This window comes from Scyliorhinus canicula, chromosome 8 (assembly GCF_902713615.1).
Source record: "Scyliorhinus canicula chromosome 8, sScyCan1.1, whole genome shotgun sequence".
Lineage (NCBI taxonomy): Eukaryota > Metazoa > Chordata > Chondrichthyes > Carcharhiniformes > Scyliorhinidae > Scyliorhinus > Scyliorhinus canicula.
In genome coordinates this window covers 111177980-111199065 of record NC_052153.1, presented here as the reverse complement: position 1 = coordinate 111199065, position 21086 = coordinate 111177980, and the positions used below count along the sequence as shown (strand labels likewise).

The 21086-nt window shown below is 45.4% G+C and overlaps 1 long non-coding RNA gene across 1 annotated transcript in view; it reads right to left on the bottom strand.

Moving 5' to 3' along the window:
• LOC119970445 overlaps positions 1 to 20772 on the bottom strand; it is a 35941-nt gene extending 15169 nt beyond the window's left edge. Inside the window, exon 1 of the long non-coding RNA XR_005461618.1 lies at positions 20546 to 20772. This is a non-coding gene — a long non-coding RNA (uncharacterized LOC119970445). The remainder of the gene's footprint in view (positions 1 to 20545) is intronic.
• Between the last annotated feature and the right edge of the window lie 314 nt (positions 20773 to 21086).

Below are 21086 nucleotides of genomic sequence, written 5' to 3'. Positions count from 1 at the left end.
TGGTCATGTTCAGTTAAATATTAAAGATCTCCAGGGAGATGCCCTGGTCATCATTCCGCCCCTCAACTAATACCCACTGCTCATTCTTCTCATTGTTGTGGGATCTTACTAAGTACAAAATGATTGTTTTGAACCATTTCTAAAGGAGATGATTGTCATGTTCTGTAGACTGGCCAAAGTGAATGATGAACTACAGACCATTTAGTTTAAATAATTTATTGCAGAACAGCTGCAAGATAAGCTAACTAGGATAAATAAAATAAGAAACTATTAACACTAACTATTGTGGAACGACTGCAAAATACGTCTATCCTCCAGCACAACCTACTCCCAGACCACAGGGCCACATAGTGGGTTTACATTGCCACCCAATGGTCGGAGGTTGTGCATATTATGCCCAAACTTGCCTTATGCATATCATCACAGTGATTAGGTGCTATATAAATACAAGTCTTTCTTTCTAAATACTTACTTCAGCTAACAGAAATATTGAATATGATATAATCATGTAACAATGATTGCTCAGTTCACCATCTACAGTGGCCATGTGAAATAATCTGGGAAGACTTCTTCCGGTTCCTCTGTCTGGGGAAATTATGAATCTGTTACCATTTCATTGGAAATTGTAAGCAGTGTTCCATGATGATGCAGTAGTGCTCAGCGGAAGCCTTCGACACTGCTATTAGCAATCTCTCTGAACAGGAATGGCTGCTCTTAGTAAGTGAAAACAATCAGCTTTGAGAGATGATTTTACTGTTAAACCATAATTGTGAACAATCAATTTGTGATGGGAACAAAACAGGGTAGGACAGCTCTATGTGTCAAAGTCGGACACTAAAGTCTCCTTTTACTTTTGTACTATGGTAACTCCATGAAATGTTGAGAGGAAGTGGAACAATCCACACAGTGGCCTGAATTTTCCAGTCATTCTTGCTGGTGGGATCCTCCGGTCCTGCCGATGTAAACCCTGCTGCAGGTTTCTTGACTGTGGAGGGTGCATACAATGGGAAACTCCATTTGTCAGTGGTAGGTTCAGAAGATCCTGCCGCTGGCCAATAATGGGCTACCTCCGGCGCCATGAAACATCCGCGCCTGGGGGGGGGGGGGGGGGGGGGGGCCGAAAATCCTGCCCACTGAGCTGAATACAGCCATGAAGAGAGCCGGTTTTTAATAAAAAACAGAAACCTCAGTTTAAATAGCCCTCTCTTTGCCATACACATGGCAGTTGATTTGGAATTGTGTGATCTCTACCAAATACTACATCTAGCTGCACAATAATGCATTTTAAATTGAAAGAACTGAGCTTTGCCAGCAAAATGAGCTGGATTGAGGAGAGAAGAATTGACTTAGAGCTGTTTCAGCATCTCCCTGCCCTCTGACACAAGGTCAGGCACCTTCCACTGGACAAAGTCAGTCATACAATCACCTAAATGGGGATGAGCATATTACAATGAGTGTGAAATGACACAAATATGTTATGCAATGCTGAGCTCCAGGAACACTTGTTTTTCAAAATGGGCCACGTTTTTAGGTTTCATAAGATGTTTCAGTTGGTGCCATGACCCACTTCACAAGTCATGTTTTTCCAAATATTTAACCACTAGCAGCCCAGGGCAGAACTATTTTGAAAGTTGTCTACACCTATATCTGTCATTGGGAAAATGCTGGAACCCATTATTTAGGGGCTGTTTAGCACACTGGGCTAAATCGCTGGCTTTGAAAGCAGACCAAGGCAGGCTAGCAGCACGGTTTGATTCCCGTACCAGCCTCCCCGAACAGGCACCGGAATGTGGCGACTAGGGGCTTTTCACAGTAACTTCATTGAAGCCTACTCGTGACAATAAGCAATTTTCATTTCATTTCATTAAGGAGGTAGTATCAGGACATTTAGAAAATGATACTTCGAAGCAGAGTCAGCATGGTTTTTTTGAAGGGGAAAATCATGTTTGACAAATTTATTAGAGTTCTTGAAGATGTTAAAGTGGATAAAGGAAAATCAGTGGATATAATGCAATAGGATTTCCAAAAGGCATTTGATAAGGTACGATATGAAAAATTACAAGAAAAATGGTATTAGGAGTGATGAATTAGCATGAATTGGATAATAAAATCGACTTTATTGCAGTCACCTTTGCTGATAATACAAAGAAAGGTCAGAAAGCAAGTCGTGAGGAGGATACAAAAAGTCTGCAAAAGGTTATAGTTAGGTTAAGTGAATGGGCAAAATTTAGGTAGATGGAGTACGAGAGAAAATGTGAGGTTGTCCACTTTGGCAGAAATGGAAAAGCAGAATATTATTTAAATTGATAAATGCTGTGTTGCAGAGGCATTTGTCCTTGTACAAGAATCAAAAATTTAGTTTGCAGGTACGGCAAGTAATCAGAAATGGATGTTAGCTTTAATTGCAAAGGGGATGAAGAATTCAAGTAGGAACATCTTGCTGTAACAAGCAGGGCATTGGTGCAACAGCAAAAGCCTACAGAATATGGTTTTAGTCTCTTTACTCAAGGAGGGATATACTTGGATTGGAAGCAGTTCAGAGGATGTTGACTAGGCTGATTCCTGGTTGAGGGAGCTGTTATATGAGGAAAGGTTGAGCAGGCCTGGGCCTCTACTCAGTAAAGTTTAGGAATGTGAGAAGTCATCTCATTGAAACATACAAGGTTCGGAGGGGCCTTGATATGGTAGATAATGAGGAATAGTTTTCTCATTGGGGATTATGAAACTTAGGGGCACAGTTTTAAAATAATCCAGAAGGGAAAATTAGTTCAGACCAGTATTCTTATTTCCCTGTTTTACTGTTTTTTCCTTTTGGGAAGGGGTTTTGAGAAATTTAAGATAGAATCATAGAATCCCTACAGTGCAGGAGGCCATTCAACCCATCGAGTCTGCAGCAACCCTCTGAAAGATCACTCAGCTCAAGCCCACACCGCCGCCCTATCCCAATAGCCCCTTAACCTAAACATCAATGGACACTAAGGGCAATTTAGCATGGTCAATCCACCTAACCTGCATATCTTTGGACTGTGGGAGGAAACCAGAGCACCTGGGGAGATTATGCAAACTCCACACAGACATTGACCCAAGGGCGGAATTGAAGCCGGGTCCCTGGTGCTATGAGGCAGCAGTGTTAACCACTGTGCCATCCCATGGAAGTGAGGAGGAATTTCTTCTCTCAGTGTGTCATTAGTCTTTGGAATTTTCTTACCCAAGAGCAGTGGAGGTTAGGTCATTGAACATATTCAAGGTTGAATTAGACAGCTTTGTGATCGACAAGTTGAGGGTTATGGGATGTCAGGCAGGAAAGTGGAGTTGAGGCTACAATCAGATCAGCCACAATCTTATTGAATGATGGAACAGGAACAAAGGACCAAGTGGCCAACTCCTGCTCCTATTTCTTATCTTATGATCTTACTGCACATCCAGAGTAGCTACTCATATTCTCAGATCGTTCTTCACCTGTCAATGTTTTGATACTGTTTTTATATTTACTAGTTTTCTGGGTTGGCATATATTGAACAGATATTTACTGAATTGACATCTTCACTTTTTATTAATAAACGTTACATTTAGTTTTCAACAGTGAATCAAGAAATTTAATGGAACGCCTCCCCAGAAAAAGTTGCTTTAAGACTGTAAAGTGAGTTATTTTCTCAGTTTATGAAAGCAAAGGTCAGTCTTTGACAAACGCATTAGTCTCACACCACAGCATTCTGGTGTTCTCATTAATCAAGGTTCCTACTGACATAAACTAGATGAATACATCTCTGAACATCGTCTGTGCAGTCCTTCGGCCAACACATTAGAAACCATTTACACATCTTACTCACGGTAACCTCATACAAATTCACCACCTCGGTTAAGCATACATTCGGGTGGACTGTTAGTGTTTGTACACACACACTGCATCTATTTATATCTACATTATATTCTCATGTCAGGTCAGTCAGTAATTGTCAACTTTTTGGGGCCGTATCACTTTTTCAATGCCAGTATTTACTAGTTTTCTCGATTAATAATAATTATCTTTATTACAGGGATGTCCCAGGTTTAATTGTTGGTCTCTACTAAGGTAACGGCGGCTAGGATTCCATGGCCTTGAACTTTAGGCCCTGCTGGGTCTGGTTATGGAGGCAAACAAAAGCTAAAAATATTGATGGCCTCTTTGCCATTTTCTCAGCTCTATCACCCCCGCCACCCCCCGACCATTTTGCTTAAGGCCAACTGAGGGAGGCAAGCTGGGATTTTCCAGTTGGTCTCTAGGTTCCTGCTGATTATCTGTCTGGAGGTCTCCCAGCAGCAAACCAGTGAGGTGTTGAGTGTCTTAGTTCCAGACAGAAGGGTCCTCTTTACTGGCCTGGGTTCTTCATCAGTCCTGTAGAGTAGGACCTCCCACCCCACAGTGGTGACCTGCCTGCAGAAGCCATTTTTTATTTTACCTTTAAAAAAATATTTGAGAGAGGGTACTCCAATTTGAAGTATTCTCTCCCACAATTACCTGCCATGGCATCCTGTTGCTGCCAAAAGACTTCTGATTGGCCCTCCAGCTTCAAGAGTCCACCCACCATCCTTAATTGGATGGCAAGACCACCTTATGGTCATTAATTGGCCACTTTGGGGAAAATTACAATGAGTAATGTTCACCGTTCAGCACAATTTTGGACCAACATTTAAGCCTGATGAAGGGATTCAGCCCGTAGGGAAAACCAAGCCCGTCAATACCAAGGATTCCTGCTATAAAATGGTAAGAAGTCTTACAACACCAGGTTAACCTGGTGTTGTAAGACTTCTTACTGTGCTCACCCCAGTCCAACGCCGGCATCTCCACATCATGGCTGCTATAAAATGGACATGGGATAAATAGGATGGGTTCAGCTATAAAACCACAGTTGTGAAATAGCCTGCTAATACTATAAACTGAAGAACAGTTCTTTGGGTAAAATACTGCAGGGCTACAGTATCCCAGCAAGAGTTGAGAGCTTCAGAAAAGGAAGGAAGAAGGTTGGTTAAGGAATGGGAATTTACATCAATGCATTTGATAAATGATTTTATTAGGAGTTAGGAGCCACAGCAAATGATAAGGAAACCATCACATCCTAATCCAACCACCCTGGCAAATGTTTAAGCCTCATTAAAAGGCTGAGTGAGAAGCTTTGTAAAAATGCTGCATTGCAAACTTCCTGAGGGAATGACTTTCAGCATTTGCATTTCCTGGTAATTTCAGGCACACCCCCTCTCTGAATAAACTGTCTTTATTAATTAAATGAGTAATTTCTCGACTTATGAAAGCATTCTGATCTTCTCATCAATCGAAGTTTCAACTGACTTCGACAGTGTGAATACTGACCTGAAGATTGTGGTTGCTGTCATTCAGCCAGTAATTAGTACCCTTAGCATATTGAACATCATCTTTTCCGAAGGTCACTCACTAAAACCCGATAGTAATACCACTACTTCAGTTAAGCATATGGGAGAGTGGTCAGTCAGTGTTAGCCTGTGCGTGCGATTTAGCATATTTAAAAATGTAAATAATTTATTTAATACTACAACAACAACAACAACAACAAATAGCATTTCTTTAGGGTGGAATTCACCCATGCCTCTGCCGGTGGGGTCAATGGAGGGAGGGAGAATTCGGCAGAGACCCAAAAATCAGTTTTACGCCAGTGTGAATTTCCTGCAGGATCCTCCGTTGTTGCCCACCATGGCGGATCAGGAAACCCATTGGAGGCTGGTGTGGCACAGATTTGCATCCCATTAATGAATGCAAATGAAGGCCTAATCATCCATACCCAATTCTCCGTGATGCCAGAGAGAAAACACGGAAGTACAAAACTGGAATAATGTGGCGTGCAGACATGGGAACACATCTAAACAATGCCTGTAGTTGCCTCTGGAATTTAGGATGGAGGCCAACGGCAACCCAGGACCCTGCAGCACCACAGCAGGTGGATCTTCCAGATTTAGTGTCCTGGGGGAGGTCCATCTTCCAGCCTCTGAATGTTCCTGGAGATTCACCTTCATTTTCAGGCAATCCATCATCATTCCTCAATGGTGGGTCAGTGATGTAGGGTGGCTTTTCAATATGGCGGCCGACTAGAATGGTGGGCTGTGCAACGTCAAGCCTTCCCTCCCACAGCATGCAGCAGAAAACATTCATTTGTTTAATTAATGAGGTCAGGGTCGGAAGATATGGTCTGTTTTCCTGCCAGCTTCCACAGCGACTTAGTCTCAGGATAGGTGAATTCCACCGATAGTGTAATTAATATATGTGAAAATGTTAAGGATGTAAACACGGGAAGCCAGTAAACAGACTTCACGCTTCCAAACTGTAAAGGAGGCAATGTAGAAGGGTGTGAAGTTCTGCTTTTTTTTCTCTCATTGGGTGCCTTCCCTCCTTTGTTTCCTTGGGTTGAACTTTACAACCCCCCGCGGGAGTATCTGAAGGCGGGGGTTTTGCAAAACAGTGTCGGCTCTCTCCACCCCCTACTCACACACCTACAACCTCTCCCATTTTACATGGGGTGGGGGATGCAAGCGTCGGAAAGTCCACCCATCTTTGAGCCTCTTGAGGCCCTTAATGGTTAATTAATGGCCACTAAAGTGCCTCATCTCATCCTTGCCACTATTGTACTCATGGCAGTGGGAGGCCTGTGCCTAGCGGGTAGCCTGGGTGCCTTAGCTGTGTTGGGAAAGGTTGAGTACCACCTATTGGGGAACCTTGTGCCCGTCAGAGGCAGTCCCCCACTGTGGTCATATTTTTAAACTGTGCCCGTCAGAGGCAGTCCCCCACTGTGGTCATATTTTTAAACTCTGCCAGGGTCTTGCAACCCCGACTCCAAATCCTCAATATTCTCACTGGGGCCCACCATCCAAAACCTCTGCCACAAGAGTTCATTTTATCACTGCATTTGGCTGTCAATAACATGGTGGTAAAGGTATCAAAATGGGGTACTTACTAATATGTTAACACTGGTAATGCCACGTGCTCCATTTTGGTAAGGGTCCACTGCTGGGCACCTGATTCATCTGCCATTTCTCAACCCGATTTCATATGAAATCACAATTAAAAGGCAAATCAGAATCATATATCCTCTATGCTATTTTATTTTTTTATACATATTCCTTTAATTTTGACTAGAGTGCCCTTTTTCCAATTAAGGGGCAATTTAGCGTGGCCAATCCTGCTAACCTGCAAATCTTTGCATTGTGGGGGTAAAACCCCACACAGATTGCGACTCGGGCCGGGATCGAACCCGGACCTCAGCGCCACAGGCAGCAGTGCAAACCACTGGACCACTATGCCCCCCACCCCCACGCTATTTTAGTTGGTCTGTATCTTGTAAACTCTGACTTGTTCCACAGGAATCTATGGTAAGTGTTGAATTAGTGGATGTGGAAGGAGCGGGAGTGCATCGGGAGAAATATTTGATGTCCGTCAGCTGATAAACTCAAATGAGGCCAGGACGAAATATATGTGGGAGTGTGCTCCTCTCGCCTGAACAAGCTATTGGCCAGGCATTCTGCCAAAAGTCAAAATCTGCTGGGAGTTCCAGGACTTTAACCCACCGACAGTTTCAAGTCAGAATGGTATGTGGCCTGAAGGGGAACTTGCAGGTGATGATGTTCCTGATGCACGATCAATAACGACTAAAGCGAGGTTGTAGTCCAACTGAAGGCTTTAATAAGCTAGATGTTTCCCCCAGCAGCTCAGGTACAGAAAGGAAGCTGCTGGGGCGGCACGGGCTCTTCTACCCCGCCTTGCAGGGCGGAGCTACCATGCAGGCTCGACCAATGGAAAGCATACATTATCTACCAATGGTGTTCCAGCATTACTAGGTACCATAATACCTCTACACAGACTACCCCGGTTTAAAAAAAAAGAGTCTGGTGGGGGTGGTGGCTTGGTATTACAACATGGTAACGTGGTAGAAGTTATGGTTATGGAGGTACCGTAATACCTCTGTACAGCGTTTTGCCTTATTATTGTAACTATTTACAATTTAACAATTAACTATATACAGAAGCAATCAGTCGATTGGGGGCCCTGGTCGTCCTCTGTGATCGTTGAAGCTTTGGTGGTTACGCCGGTGGAGGTTCGGGAGTCTGGGACTCCGGGAGCGTGGTTTTGATCTCTGTGGCAGCTTCAACACCTCTAGACGGTGCTGGTGGGGGAGCTGATTGACCTAGGAAGGGAGCGTCTGGGGGGTGCGTCGGTGGGCGGGGGGGCCTAGACAAGGCCGGCGGAAGGCCTGACCCTCCTGGGAAGGGGGCAGCTGTAAGGTGCACCGGTGGGATGGAGGGTGGGACTGGTGGCGGGGGTGTGCGCGGGGATCCGGCGGGCGCCAGGTCTCATGGAGAGACCGTGTCTCGTCGGCCGTCGGGGTACGCCATGTAGGCATACTGGTGGTTAGCGTGGAGAAGATGGACCCTCTCGACCAACGGGTCCGACTTGTGCGCCCGCACGTGTTTTCGGAGCAGGATGGGTCCGGGAGCTGTCAGCCAGGTCGGGAGCGAGGTCCCAGAGGAGAACTTCCTGGGGAAGACAAGGAGAAGTTTGTGAGGTGTTTGGTTGGTCGTGGTGCACAGCAATGACTGGATGGAGTGGAGGGCATCCGGGAGGACTTCCTGCCAGCGGGAAACTGGGAGATTTCTGGACCTTAGGGCCAGTAGGACGGTCTTCCAGACCGTTCCGTTCTCCCTCTCTACCTGTCCGTTACCCCGGGCGTTGTAACTGGTCGTCCTGCTCGAGGCAATGCCCTTGCTGAGCAGGAATTGACGCAGTTCGTCGCTCATAAAGGAGGACCCCCCTATCACTATGTATGTAAGCGGGGAACCTGAACAGTGTAAAGATGCTATGGAGGGCTTTGATGACAGTGGTTGCGGTCATGTTGGGGCAGGGGATGGCGAATGGGAAACGGAAGTACTCGTCAATCATGTTCAGGAAGTACGTGTTGTGGTCGGTGGAGGGGAGGGGACCTTTGAAGTCCATGCTGAGGCGTTCAAAGGGACGGGAAGCCTTTATCAGGTGCGCTTTCTCTGGCCGATAGAAGTGCGACTTGCACTCCGCGCAGATTTGGCAATTCCTGGTGGCTGTCCTGACCTCCTCGATGGAGTAGGGCAGGTTGCGGGACTTGACAAACTGGAAGAAGCGAGTGACCCCCGGGTGGCAGAGGTCCTCGTGGAGGGTTCGGAGGTGTTCCACTTGTGCGTTGGCACATGTGCCGCGGGACAGGGCATCAGGAAGCTCGTTTAGCTTCCCAGGACAATATAAGATCTCGCAGTTATAGGTGGAGAGTTCGATCCTCCACCGCAAGATCTTATCGTTTTTTATCTTGTCCCGCTGTGCATTATCGAACATGAAGGCGACCGACCGTTGGTCAGTGAGGAGAGTGAATATCCTGCCGGCCAGGTAATGCCTCCAATGTCGCACAGCTTCTACTATGGTCTGGGCCTCCTTTTCGACTGAGGAGTGGCGGATTTCGGAAGCATGGAGGGTACGTGAGAAGGCGGCCACGGGTCTGCCCGTTTGGTTGAGGGTGGCCGCCAGAGGTACGTCAAACGCGTCGCTCTCGACCTGGAAGGGGAGGGACTCGTCGATGGCGTGCATCGTGGCCGTTGCAATGTCTGCTTTGATGCGGCTGAAGGCCTGGCGGGCCTCCATCAACAGGGGAAAAACTGTGGATTGGATCATAGGACGGGCCTTGTCTGCATAGTTGGGGACCCACTGGGCGTAGGAAGAAAAAATACCTAGGCAGCGCTTCAGGGCCTTGGGGCAGTGAGGGAGGGGAACTCCATAAGGAGGCGCATGCGTTCAGGGTCGGGGCCTATAACTCCATTTCGCACTACGTAGCCGAGGATGGCTAGGCGGTCGGTGCTAAACACGCATTTATCCTTGTTGTACGTAAGGTTAAGGATTTTTGCGGTCTGGAGGAATTTTCGGACATTGGTGTCGTGGTCCTGCTGGTCGTGGCCGCAGATGGTGACATTATCGAGATACGGGAATGTTGCCCGTAAACCGTATCGGTCAACCATTCGGTCCATCTCTCGCTGGAAGACCGAGACCTCGTTAGTGACACCGAAGGGAACCCTTAAAAAGTGATAGAGCCGCCCATCTGCCTCGAAGGCAGTGTACTTGCGGTCACTCGTACGGATGGGGAGCTGGTGGTAGGCGGACTTAAGGTCCACCGTGGAGAAGACCTTGTATTGCGTGATCCTGTTTACCAGGTCCGATATGCGGGGGAGAGGGTACGCGTCCAGCTGCGTAAACCTGTTGATGGTCTGACTGTCGTCAGTGACCATCCTATTCTTCTCCCCGGTCTTTACCACCACTACTTGAGCTCTCCAGGGACTGTTGCTGGCTTCCTTGACTCCTTCCCTCAGTAGCCGTTGGACCTCTGACCTAATAAAGATCCAGTCCTGGACACCGTACCGTTTGCTCCTGGTGCCGACGGGTTTGCAATCCGGGGTGAGGTTCGCAAACAGGGAAGGCGGATCGACATTGAGGGTTGCAAGGCTGCAGACAGTGAGAGGGGGTATAGGGCCGCCGAATTTGAAAGTTAGACTTTGGAGGTTGCACTGGAAGTCTAACCCTAGAAGTGTGGCCGCGCAGAGGTGGGGAAGGACGTAGAGCCGGTAATTTTTGAATTCCCTTCCCTGGACCGTGAGGTTTGCTACACAGAACCCCTTTATCTCTACTGAGTGGGAACCGGAGGCCAGGGAGATTTTTTGATTCACAGGATGGACAGGGAGAGAACAGCGCCTTACCCTGTCGGGGTGTATGAAGCTCACCGTGCTCCCAGAGTCGATTAAGCAGGACGTCTTGTGTCCGTTGATTAGCACCGTTGTTGTAGCAGTTGAGAGTGTTCGAGGCCGAGACTGGTCCAGGGTCACCGAGGCTAATCGTGGCAGCAGCTGGGTGTTCTCGTCGGGCGGTGTGTGGTCATCTGCACCAAGGTCGTGGGAGTCCATCCAAGATGGCGGCGCCCACTGGTCGCACATGGCTGTGGGTGCACAAAATGGCGGTGCCCATCCATCACACACGGCATCAGCGGGACAACATGGCAGCGCCCGGAGGCCACACGTGGCCCTGGAGGAGGAACTTGGCGGCGCTCGCTGGCCACACGGGGCCCGTAGAGTGGGTTGTAGTGGCGGTCCACATTCGCTTCCAGAGACCGCAGCGACCGCCCGGGCCTGGCATACCGCCACGAAGTGGGCCTTTTTGCCGCACCCTTTACATGTGGACGAACGGGCTGGGCAGCGCTGTCGGGGGTGTTTGGCTTGCCCGCAAAAATAGCAGCGGGGCCCCCCGGGGTTGCCGGGCCGTCTTGCAGCGCAAGCATGTGGGGGGATGTGGGATGCCTCAGAGTCGGCTGCAGAGGGATTCCATGCTGCCCAGGGGGCTGCCGCGCGGTCGGGGGCGTAGGCACGGGCGTTTCTGGAGGCCACATCCAGGGAGCCGGCAAGGGCCCGTGCCTTCTTGAGGCCTAGAGTTTCTTTCTCCAGCAAACGCTGGCGGATTTGAGAGGACAGCATACCCACAACGAAAGCGTCCCGAATCAACAGTTCAGTGTGGTCATTTGCTGAAACTTGCGAGCAGCTGCAGTTTCTCCCCAACACTAGGAGCGCACGGTAGAATTCTTCCAGTGACTCACCAGGAATTTGTCGCCTCGTCGTTAGTAGATGCCGGGCGTAGACCTGATTTACAGGGCGTAATGTCCTTTCAGCAACTCCATCGTGGCATCGAATCATCCACGTCCTCGATGAGGGTGTAGACTTCTGGGCTCACCCTCGAGTGCAGGATCTGCAGTTTCTGTTCTCTCGTGGGTGGGTTTTCTGCCGTTCTGAGGTAACCGTTGAAGCACGCCAGCCAGTGCTTGAAAGTCGCCGCTGAATTTACTGCATGGGGGCTGAGTTGCAGACACTCCGGCTTGATTCGGAGCTCCATTCTTTAAATCTAGCTTATTAAATTGATGCACGATCAATGACGACTAAAGCGAGGTTGTAGTCCAACTGAAGGCTTTAATAAGCTAGATGTTTCCCCCAGCAGCTCAGGTACAGAAAGGAAGCTGCTGGGACGGCACGGGCTCTTCTACCCCGCCTTGCAGGGCGGAGCTACCATACAGGCTCGACCAATGGAAAGCATACATTATCTACCAATGGTGTTCCAGCATTACTAGGTACCGTAATACCTCTACACAGACTACCACAGTTCCCATGTTTCTAGTGCCTTGTCCTTCGAGGAGGTATAGGTCAAGGGTTTGGAAGGTGCTGTCGAAGGAGCCTTTATGAGTTCCTGTAGAGCAACTTGTTGATGATACATACTGCTACCACTGTGTGTCAGTGGTGGAGGGAGTACATTGGATGCCCAGCAAGCAGGCTGTTTTGCCTTCGCTATTAAAATCTTTTGGATATGTTTGGGAGATTTCCAGTGTGTGCATTGGTGTGGAAATCTACAAATTGGATTGCACACCACCTGTTTTGGGACATGGTTGATACAGAAACCTGCATTGTATGTGGCTGCCTATGCTCAGTTTACAATAGTAGTGCTCTGCATTCCATTTTGGTTATGTGCCCTGTTGTTACCCAGGATGCTTGTTTGAAGCATGTGTTAGACCTATCGCATCTGTGCCCCTGCCTGAAAACTTTGATATATTTGACATTATTTGCTTTCAACAGTTTTCATTTGACATCAATTGCAATCATTTGACATTAATTGTTCTCAATTCCTATTATTTTGTCATAATTTGATATCACTTGTACCCACAAGCAATCATCTGGCTATCACTCTACTTCCCTTTCTCTCAGAACTTAACATTTAGCTATCATTTTCATTCAGAACCACACTTGCAATGTCAAATGATAGTTATCAACTGGTGTCATTGTCATCAATTTGCCATCCTGTGGTGGTCACAACAAAATGTGACTATATGGAGTCAAAATGTTCCCAGGTTCCAGCTGATTATGTAAGCAGTGTGTGGGGTCACGCTCCCCCTCCCACCCCCAACCCACCCAACCTCTCAGGGACTTAACACCTGCATTAATTTGCATGATAAAAACCACAGTCCGTTTCTTCAGGCACATAACAACCAAATCAGACATACTTAAAGAGCCATGATGTGGAGATGCTGGCGTTGGACTGGGGTGAGCACAGTAAGAAGTCTTACAACACCAGGTTAAAGTCCAGCAGGTTTGTTTCAAACACTAGCTTTCAGAGCACTTCTCCTTCCTCAGGTGAATGAGGAAGGAGCCATTCCCCATTCACCTGAGGAAGGAGCAGTGCTCCGAAAGCTATGGTTTGAAACAAACCTGTTGGACTTTAACGTGTTGTTGTAAGACTTCTTACTATACTTAAAGGGATCACTGAAAGCTAAAAGATTAAGTTATTTACTTATTGGAATTTGGAACCAGGTGACATTGGGGTGCATCTACCAGCTCCACGTTACATTATAGACTGCCTGGAGCTTATAATTGCCCCCTCCCATCAATTGCCTCTCTCTCTTCCAATCACACCTTACACTTTGGGTCAACATTCAGCTCCAGGCATGGACCAAACTTTTGGCCTTTGCTTCTCAAATTCCTATTTATTTTATCTATTTATGGATTTTCTTTCTCTCTCCTGCATTTTCCTTTTGTACCATTTTCCCTGAAGCAACATTCAGTCAGAAAAACACTTTTACATCTCAACAGTAAATCTGTATTAACACTTTAAATTTGTTACTCTGTCAAAGAAATATTGCAAGTCACTATATTAAAAAATTGAATGCCAAGAAATGCTACAACACATTGCTGCCTTAAATGTCTGTTCCATGCAAAATATTTGTCTATTTAAAAAAAAAAGTTTGGCATTCAGTCTGATTTCAGAGAGGCCCCATCGTTAGACTTGGTCAGTGGAGTGGATGAATTGGGGGGATTTGAACATGGGAAGATCACTGTGGCATTGGAGCTTACATTCCTTAGTGATCCAAATTGGGTGACAGCAGACTGGAATGGAAGGGCCCAAGATCCAAAGCAACTCTCCAGTCAGAGTCATATGAATTTTGGTTTTGCACTGAGACCCAGAAGCAAGTCCAGGAACAATGTGAACGAGTTGGAGGGGATTGAGGACAAGCTGGGAATAGTCCAGTCATTTTGTACCATTACTTGTAGAATTCCCCTCAGGATCTATCCTGGCCCATCCTTTTTCTGATCGACAGGCTGCCCCTCATCTGAAAACATGTCAGGTTCCAGATATATATGGACAGCATCCAGCTCTAGCTCAAGTCACCATTTTTGGTTCCTCCACTGTCACGGATTTATTTCCTCGCTCACATCATGCAGCAATCTAATGCTCAATGTTGGGATGATTTCACAATGGGGCTGGTAGAAGAGGCAGGCTTCAAGAACTACCTCAGCTGGTACAGAACCTGCATCACCTGCATTACCGAGCACAATGCTTTAACCAGCCCCATCTCTTGCTTTATCAGACGGCTTATCTGACATCTGATACCGGATGAGCAGAAAATTCCTCCAACTAAATACTGGGAAGACTGAAAGCATCGTCTTTGGACCCTCATCATAAATTCTGCTTCCCAGCCACCAATTCTATCCCACCCCCTAGCAACACTCCAGAGGCTGAATCAGGCCTTTCACAATCTTGGTGTCATGTTTACCCGAGAGATGAACTCCGACCACATGTTCAGTCCATCACCAAGACTTCTTGCTTCCAAATTGCTCAACACCAGCCAAGCTTCAGTTCATCTGCTGCTGAAACCCACATCCATGTCTGTTACTTCCAGATTTGACCACTTCAATGTTCTCCAGTTTGGCTTCCCATCTTCCTCGACAAATGAACTTCAGCTCAATTAAAACTGCTGCCCATGACTTAACTCACATCAAGTTATGTTCAACCATAATTGTGCTCGTTAATCTACATTGGCTCTCTGTCCAGATTTGGTTTTAAACTATCCTGGTTTTCAAATCCATCTATGGCCTTGCCTCTCCCTACTCTAAAGTTTCTTCCAGCCCTACATCCTTATGAGAGCTCTGCGCTCCTCCAATTTTGGCTTCTTATACACCCCCAACTTTAATATCTCCACCACTGACATCCCTGCCTTCAGCTGCTAGTGCCTCAAGTTCTGGAATAAAAGCAAAATGGTGTGGTTGTTGGAAACTGGAATTAAGAACAGAAAATGCTGGAAAAACTCAGCAGGTCTGGCAGCATCCGTGGAGAGTAAAACAGAGTTAACGTTTTGAGTCTAAAGGGTCTAGAAGGGTCATTTAGACTCAAAGTGTTAACTCAGTTCCTTTCCACAGGTGCTGCCAGACCTGCTGCGTTTATCCAGCATTTTCAGTTTTTATTATTTGAGTTCTGGAATTCCCTCCCTGAACCTCTTTGCCTTTCTCTGCTTAAAAGATGCTCCTTACATTTTATCTCATACTGTCCTAATATCTCCTTCATATGGCTCATTGTCAAATGGTTAAGGTTGCCAACTCTCCAGATTGTCCATGCGTTTCTGGAAATTAGAGATTTTGAACGTAGTTATAAAAATGTTTGGAGATTAAAAGGTTTGGAGGTGGCACGGTGGCACAGTGGTTAGCACTGCTGCCTCACAGCTCAAGGTCCAGGGACCCAGGTTCAATTCAGGCCTCGGGTGACTGTCTGTGTGGAGTTTGCACTTTCATTCCGTGTTTGCGTGGATTTCCTCCGGGTGTCCCTAAAGGGGGCGGAGCCCTGTACATGCTCCTCATCTCCCCCTGTGGGCAGAGCCGCACAGTGGCTCACAGATGGGGCCCACAGGGACAACAGTAAGGTACAGTGTGAATTACCAGTTACACATTCCCACTTAAGGGTTTACTCGGCAATTGCCCAATTGCCTTAGGGGCAGCACGGTAGCATGGTGGTTAGCATAAATGCTTCACAGCTCCAGGGTCCCAGGTTCGATTCCCGGCTGGGTCACTGTCTGTGTGGAGTCTGCACGTCCTCCCTGTGTGTGCGTGGGTTTCCTCCGGGTGCTCCGGTTTCCTCCCACAGTCCAAAGATGTGCGGGTTAGGTGGGTTGGCCATGCTAAATTGCCCGTAGTGTCCTAAAAAGTAAGGTTAAGGGGGGGGTTGTTGGGTTACGGGTATAGCGTGGATATGTGGGTTTGAGTAGGGTGATCATTGCTCGGCACAACATCGAGGGCCGAAGGGCCTGTTCTGTGCTGTACTGTTCTATGTTCTATGCTCCGGTTTCCTCCCACAGTCCAAAGAAGTGCAGCTTAGGTGGATTGGCCATGCTAAATTGCCCCTTAGTGTTCAAAGCGTTAGGAGGGGTTATGGGGATAGGATGGAGGCACGGACTTAAGTAGGGTGCTCCTTCCAAGGGCCGGTGCAGACTCGATGGGCCAAATACCCTCCTTCTGCACTGTAAATTCTAAGATTCTATGATAAGGATATAACTGGGTGAAGTGGTTGAAGGTGGGATGTCATGTGATAGAACCTCCAGAAATATACCCAGCAAGATTTGGTGATGCATGGCTATGAGATTGGTTTCTTTATCCAAAAAAGAAAAAAATATTTTTTGTGAAGTTTCATTGAAAATATGGGCCTGGTCATATTTGTGTTTCCACTTTTCCCTTTGGTGTTTTTCATGTAAGCGTCAAAACTTAATTAATTTGCCTGCACAAATGGGTAACACATGGGCCTGGAAATTCCTTAAGCAAGGATATATTTTATAAACTCTAAGCTGGAATAAAAATGCATTTTTTTTCTTATTAATAACAATAAGATTTGTTAGCAATATTAAATTGTACGTTTGACTCCTGCGCCTGGAAATGGTTGAAAATTTGCTGTCTTTAAGGATCCCAAGTGACAATATTCAGGCCATGCATACTCAAGAAGCAGAAAACAAGCCACAATTCAGCAAAGGTTAGAAATTTTCCTCACACAATAATATGATAAATTAAAGTGGGAATAGGGCAAATGGTCCCAGGTTCAAACTTATTAAAGGCAAGTGATAAGCTAAGGGTAAAAGACTGATATCAAAAAATTCTTCTGATCAGTATGTGGAATAAACTGACAGATAGCAGTGGAGGGAAAAATCCTGCGACCATTTCAGAAATAATTACATGCTACAATGGAGGGGGGAGGGACATTAAGATCTCTCTGGGCGCAACAATCAAGGGGTGAAATGGACTTCCTAAACTATAATTATCTTGTGGGACAGATTTTCCTGCTCCTGTACCATTCAGTCAGGCATGGAAAGGAATATCAAAAATTAGTGAGCCCCCCTGATCTCCCCATTTATGCTTTGCCCCATTATGCCCAGATGCATATATTATATCAAATCTGTCATTCTGTGTATGGTGCCGAAACAATCAAGATTTATATTCTGAATTTCCAATGCACATTCAAAACAAGAAAAAGATATGTCACCGTGCTCCCTGCACCTCCTCCTCAACATATGCAGATAAACCTTGTATATGTCTTTTCCTATTGGAAAACATTGTGTCAATTTTATATTTGCATTGAAAAATTCTTGAGCTGATATTCTGGATTTGTTATTGATGTTGTTTACAAATTGGATTGTTTGTGCATATTTTATGTAACATTCTCTAGGTCAAGATTATCCAGTTTCAGCCAGTCAATCAAGGTTTCTACTTTTCAATTCAGTTCAAATCTCAGCAGGTTCAACTGGAAACATGCTGTGGCACTGGCAACAGTTTCGTTATTTTGGGGCCTGTTTATTTCCACAACCTGCCAAGAGCCAGTCTTGGACACTGTCACACATAAGGGTACAAGAACAAGCAAAATACAAAACTTATGCTCTTCATTGTTCAGACCGCAGCTAGCAGGTTCAGACCTGCTGGCAAGACTTAATACTGGAGAGGCGGGACAAGAGCCAAGAGCACAACTTTAGGGAGGGAAGGCGAGTGGTCTGATTGGGACCTACTGGGTATTGACCACTAACTGAGCTTCACCAGCTATCCATGAAAAAATGAATCGGGTACTCAAAATTTATTTTTAAAAAGTTAAGTGGAGTTGCTGAGTTACGGGGATAGGGTGGAGGTGTGGGCTTAGGTATGGTGCTGTTTCAGGGGCCGATGTAGACTCGATGGGCCGAATGGTCTCCTTCTGCACTGTACGTTCTATGATTCTATAAAACTACTGGAGTGCAATAGTACATCAAACTTGGGAGAAGGAAGAACTGTAAGATTATCGAAGCTCAGTTCAGCTGATATTGAAGCTGCGCTGACAGCAGCCACAGAAAAAACATTTGGACTCTCAGTTCAAGAAATAAATATGACATTTGAAGATGTCAATAGAAATATGAAGGGGAGAACTAGAACGGTGAAGACAGTACATGCAGAAGCATATAAACAATATAATGCATGCACATATAACCCTGCCAGTGTTACATACACCTGACAGTAACTTCACCAGCCACACGTTATTGTTCATTTCCTTCACACTGTTGCTCAATAATAATGCTGCACATGCATTACATTTTCAAAATGTGTAGATTACACCAAATTGCGGGGAACAACTAACACAGTGGAGTACTGCCACAAAAAATAGGAATACATTAATAAACTTTCAGTATAGGCATGTAATTGGAACATGAACTTCCATATAGATAAATATGAAGTAATACATTTTTGTAGGAGGAATAAAAGGCCACATAGACTTTGGGAACATAGAGGAGCAGAGAGATCTGGGGGTCCAGGTACACATCTCACTAAAATTATCAAAGCAGATTAATAAGGCGATTTAAAAAAATATAAAGTATTAGAGTTCATTTCCAGCAGGATAGAATTGAAAAATAGAGAAGTTATGTTAACTTGCATAGAACATTGGTTAGACCACGCCTGAAATATTATGAACATATCTGATTTTCATGTCACATAATGATAGCGGTATGAGAGAAGGTGCAAAAAGAATAGGATAATACTAGAACTGAGAATTTATACTAATCTGAAAAGATTGAACTGGCTGGGTTCTTTTTTCTCGACAAGAGAAGATTATGGGATGGCCTGATGAAGACCTTCAGGATAATGAAATAAGTTAACAGGGCAAGCAAAGAAGGTTTTCCATTTACAGGAGAAACCAGAACTAGCGAATACAAGAAATAATAAATGCAGGAGACAATACCCAGAGAGTGAAGTGGTCAGAATGTGGAACACACTATCAAAGGAAGATGTGGCAACCACCATAAGTAGATTTAATGGGAAGTTAGGTGTAGAGAGAAAAGAAGGATATATTTATGGGGAGATGAAGAGGGGTGAAAGGCAGCTCATGGAGAACATAAACACTGGCATGGACCTGTTGAGCCAAATGAATTGTATCTACACTGTAAATAATTTGTTGTATGCTGCACAATTAGCTACCTATTGTGTTTTGATATCAGAATCAATTTTAGTTGATTAATACATGCTTTATTTCGGGTGAAAGATGTTAGCATTAAGAAATACAAATAATTTCCAGCTCACAACTCTCTTTCGGGAGCTCCGCATCCTGTGAGTGTCTCTTAGAATTTTGGGCTGATGCTAAACTTGATTTTCCAACTAATTAAATTAGCGATTGGAAAACTGTGAATGATGTGTGCCCAGATTTCTGATATGGGCTTCTGACGGGGAAAGCTCTGGTTTGGGAGCAGGAAGTTGTAAAATTACCCAGTGACAACATAGAGCACTCCCAGCCCTATGATCAGATACTAAGTAGAATTCTTTATGTTCTGCTCCAGCGTAGCCCAACTTCAGAAGAGCTCTCCCCACTATGCCAGAGTAAAATTTTCCATTTCCCTCACCAGTCATCTTGTGGCTTCTCCGAGTCAAATTGCAAAATTATAAGAAGTTTTTTTTAAATGCGTCTAGGAGTAAAATTAAGATCGTGGACATTATTTTCACGTCAAACCATCAAGGCCAGGAGAGAGGTACCTTTATCTCATTAGTATGAGCTAGATTTCTAACCGAGATTCCCAAGGATAAACCCACTGCACCAATCAGACTAGTGAAGATATATTTTATTCATTTAACATTTTTTAAATGTGCAAATATTCACTCTTTCTACAATATAACACAGATTACTTCAAAAGTACTTAATTCGCTGTAAAGTGCTTTGAGATGTCCAGTGGTTTATTCCTTTTAAAGTTTCAAATTTCCAAATCGCCATCTGACATGAATTTACTTGTCTGGCAAGATGTGAAACATAAAGCTGACTGACATTATGAGGGTGTAATTCTTGCCAATGATTAGTTTGCCTTTTTAATTTTACTGAAGGTTCTGGACCTTTAGTAGATTAAACATTTAACTTAATGTACCATAAATCTGTGTGAAATGCATTAGACAAATACAAGGTCTGATCACTCTGACAGTATTTACGCCAGTTGTTATACAAGAGTTTCTAAATTGTGGTCAAATTTGCTATTGAATTGTTTGTTTTCCTTTGTTCAGTTGTCTTGGGGTCTCTACAGTATTTTTAAACCAGAATGCAATTGTTCCCACTGTGCAAATTACTGCCATAAACATGTTTTAAAAATCTCTCTTGGTTGCCAGAAAAAAATGGCAGAAATCTGTTTGAACCTACCAGAAAATGGCACAGGGCCAAATGTTCCCACCAATTCCAGCGTTTCCAAGTCAACCATGGTGAAGCTTCAGCCCATTCTTTGTAAGATTAATATGTCAGGAAGTGGCTGCTGGAGACAGGTACCCCAAAGCCGAGTATTGTGTTTCCATGGCATAAAACCAGAGGCTGGTATCATAGTATCATAGAATTTACAATGCAGAAGGAGGCCATTCGGCCCATCGAGTCTGCACCGGCCCTTACAAAGAGCACCCTACTCAAGCCCACGTTTCTACCGTAACCCAGTAACCCCCACTTAGCCGTTTTTGGATACTAAGGGCAATTTTTGCTTGGCGAATCCACCTAACCCGCACATCAGGCAGGAATAGAGGCGCCAGCCACCTGCCTGCCCAGAAGGGGAAAAAAAACTGTAATACTGGTCCAAACTGTTTTATTCCCTTCTGGGTGAGTTCAGCGACACCCTTGCATCCTGCCCACCCGGTCAGCCTCTGGTGGCAGACTGGCTTTTTTTTTTATTGGGTGAAAAATTTGGAGATTGGGAACC